We start from the raw sequence: 3583 nt of genomic DNA, 5'->3' as shown, positions 1-3583 counted from the left end.
GTAAGGATACCGGTATGGCACTGTGGGTTAATGTGCTGGACTGCAAGGTCCGTTTGAACTGCAAGGTGGGCGGTTCAAGCTCACCAGCTGCTCCTTGGAAACCCTATATATATAGTCACCATGAGTTGGAACTTAAAAACAACAACAACAATATAAAAGGAGTCCTGGTGTGGCACCATAGGATAGGCACTGGATCTTAAGGTTGGCTTGACCTACAAGTTAGGTGCTATAGGATCAGCCACAAAGTTGGTGGCTTAAACCTACGAGTCGCTCCTCAGAAACCCTACCCAGGGTCGCGATGAGTCGGAACCAACTCGACAGCACTTAACAACAACGTGAAAGAGACAGAGCAGCTTTCTTCTAACAAAGCAAGAAGCTACACCAGGAGACCTGGGGACTCCTGCATGAACAAAGACATAGCCACATAGGCTAGAGCTGATAGTGCAGCAACCAGCTGATATGAAGTGAGGTGAGAAGCACAAGAATGTCCAAACTTGTAAATGATACCCATTCGACCTAGCTTGGATGGTTTAATGATCAGAACTCAACTGTTATGTGCCGTGGAGTCAGTTCCGACTCATAGCGACCCTGTACAGAGTTTCTGAGGCTGTAAATCTTTACGGGAGTAGAAAGCCTCATCTTTCTCCCACAGAGAAGCTGATAGTTTTGAACTGCTGACCTTGTGGTTTGCAGCCCGATTCGTAACCACTATGCTACTAGAGCTCCTTCAGAACTCAACTAGAGAAAGATTAAAAAAAAAAATTTTTTAAAAATAAAGGAACAAGTGTAAATTGTTACAATATGATGAACTTAACCTATACTTATGCATGTAGTAGCTCAAAATACTGAGAGGGAAGGAGTCTCCCACATCATGTATCAATCCTATCCCTTCTCTATACAGGGTTTACAGGGACAGGCAATTTAGACATTGGCTACCTAAAACGGGGCTATAAAGGCACGGAGTGACTGGCTTACAAGTTTTCAAGAGGGAGCTTAGTTTCAGAATGTGGAGGGGAAGGTAGAATCTCTACTGAATAGTTTCCATCTTGTCTATTTGGGTTTCGTGAAAAAAGATGGGGATAAAATTCTTATGATCCAATAATGAGTAATTATTATCCTGACTAACTGTGATCGTCACAACTGTAAAAGTAGAAGTTTTGTAACAGAAAAGGGGGGTGGAATAGTTAATCTTACATTCCAGGAACAGAGGACCCTAGGACTATCAAGGGAGAAGAGCACAAGCGGAATGTGGGATCCTATTCAGAGAAGCAGCAATACTAGAGATGGAGGCAGCGATGAGGACATGGAGAAATAGAGCAGCCGAGGAGTTTAGACTCATAGAAAGAAAAAGGCTGTGTGCTGGCAGCCAGGGGCTGGTGGCCAGATGCTGGCGGTCAGGAGCCAGGCTTGCATAATGTGCCCTTTGGTTGTTTAAATGATTATATATTTCTGAGTGTTTTTGTGTACACCTCCCCACTTCCAAAAAACAAAACCCCAGAGGGAATAGAAGCAAAATTACTGTTGAATGATGATGCACAGAGGAGATTGTAATTATGCAATGAAATGATGAGTGTAAAACCAGTGTTCTCCCATGTAAACGATCACTCAATTCACAATAAAAACTCAGGGGAGGGGGGAGCTAAACCAAAGCAATACAAATATGAAGACCCGTTGAAAGTATTTCATTTATTCTCTGTAATGCTAAAACAATTTAACCCATAAACACACACATATGGATAAGAATTAATATAGTACTCAAAACAATTATTTATTCATTAATAATATCCAGAGGCAAAATTATACTGTATATGTTATTACTTTATTATTGTTATTAAGTGTTGTCAAGTCTGTTAGGACTCACAGCAGCCCTGTATAGTGTTGAGAGCTACAAACGCCATTACAAGATGGCGCCGACCTCAACTTCCTCCTTCTTGTTTCCTTGTCTTTCTCCACGTGTGCGCATGCGCTGAACTCCACTCGTTGTATGCTAATTAGGCACGCTGAACTCCACTCGTTGTATGCTAATTAGGCATTTTTCTACCAACCAATCATGTAACCAGTCATGTCCCGCCACGCCTTCTTTTGAGAGTATATATTCTCCTTCTACTCCCTTGCCCAACGTCGTCCTCCGCCACCGCTAAAAGAGCTGTAACCGCAAGAAGAGCTGTAACAATAAACTACTGTCAGAAGAATCCTGCTTGTCGCGTCCTTTATCGGCGAGGGCGCGCGACAACTGGTGCCGAAACCCGGGAACGCTGCCGAACGTCCCGGTGGACGGGCCACGAGAGGGACCCCGGCTGCTCGTCGGAAAAGGATTCAGAACTGACGCCGCGGAAGGTAAGGAACCCCTCTGAGAGGCATGCTAGATCCTTATATCATTTTAGCAATCTGTATATTCCCGTGGGCTCTGTTCGTCACCATCTGCTGCTTCTGCTTTATATCTGACAAAGTGCTTCGTAATTTTTTGGCAAAAGTAGATCGCATAGCCCCGTGGTTTCTACACTCTGGGTCACTCTCTCGAGGCTCATGGAACAAATTAGGAAAGGATTTTGAGACAGAAAGAGAAAAAGGAAAATTGAAGCCTGGCACTTGGCCCATTTATAAATTAGTAAAGGCCTGCCTCGAAGATGAGAAGTGTAAGGAACAAATAAGAGCAGGACAAAAACTTCTAATGGATCATCAAGATAGTATGTCAGAAACAGAGGGAGGGGATAAAACGGAAGGGCCATTAAGGAAGCCTCCCGGCAAAGAAAAAGGGAAGTTGAAAAGGGAAGAAACTAGTGATAAACTTTACCCTGATCTCGGGTGTTTTGGAGAATTAAGAATTGATTCCCCCCCCACAGAAGAGACGTCTTCTGACGGGGAGGAAGAGGATTTAGGGCAAAATAATAGATATAAACATGGACCTGATCCAGAGGATCAGGTTGATTTAGAGGAAGAAGCTGCCAGGTACGAGTCTGATAGATTAGTAGTCAGACTCGAAGAGAGCAAAGGACATACAAAAAATTGGAAACCGCTAAAGGTAGCCACTACATTACTACCAGCTAAAGAAGCAACTAAAATTAAAGTAGCCTTCCCAGTTTGGGAAGATGCTAATCAGACTAGGCAACATAGCCAATTAGATTTAAAACAGCTAAAAACACTAGCTGAAAGTGTACAAACTTATGGTATCAATGCCTCTTTTACCCAAGCATTGGTCGAGCGGTTAACAAACTCAGCCACATGTTATAAATGCGGTAAGCCCGGACATTTCAAAAGGGAATGCAGGCAAGCCTATAATAGTAGAATAGAATCAAAAGGAGGACAACCCGGCATGTGCCCACGGTGTAAGAAAGGGAAACATTGGGCAAATGAGTGCCGGTCAGTCAAAGACATTAATGGAAAACCTTTAGAAAATCAGCCAAAAAACGGCAAGAGGGGCCCTCGTCCCCAGGGCCCGCAAATGTATGGGGCTATGACAGGGAGCCATCAAGATGCGAGGATCAGAACATCCGAAGAGCGACCACTGGATCTGCGGGATTGGACTTGTGCTCCACCGCCAGATCAGTACTGACACCCACTATGGGATGCCAGTTAATCCCTT

This window comes from Chrysochloris asiatica, unplaced genomic scaffold (genome assembly GCF_000296735.1).
Source record: "Chrysochloris asiatica unplaced genomic scaffold, ChrAsi1.0 scaffold00042, whole genome shotgun sequence".
NCBI classification, from domain to species: domain Eukaryota; kingdom Metazoa; phylum Chordata; class Mammalia; order Afrosoricida; family Chrysochloridae; genus Chrysochloris; species Chrysochloris asiatica.
The sequence above is the reverse complement of the archived record's forward strand: the minus strand, read 5'-3'. Positions refer to the sequence as shown.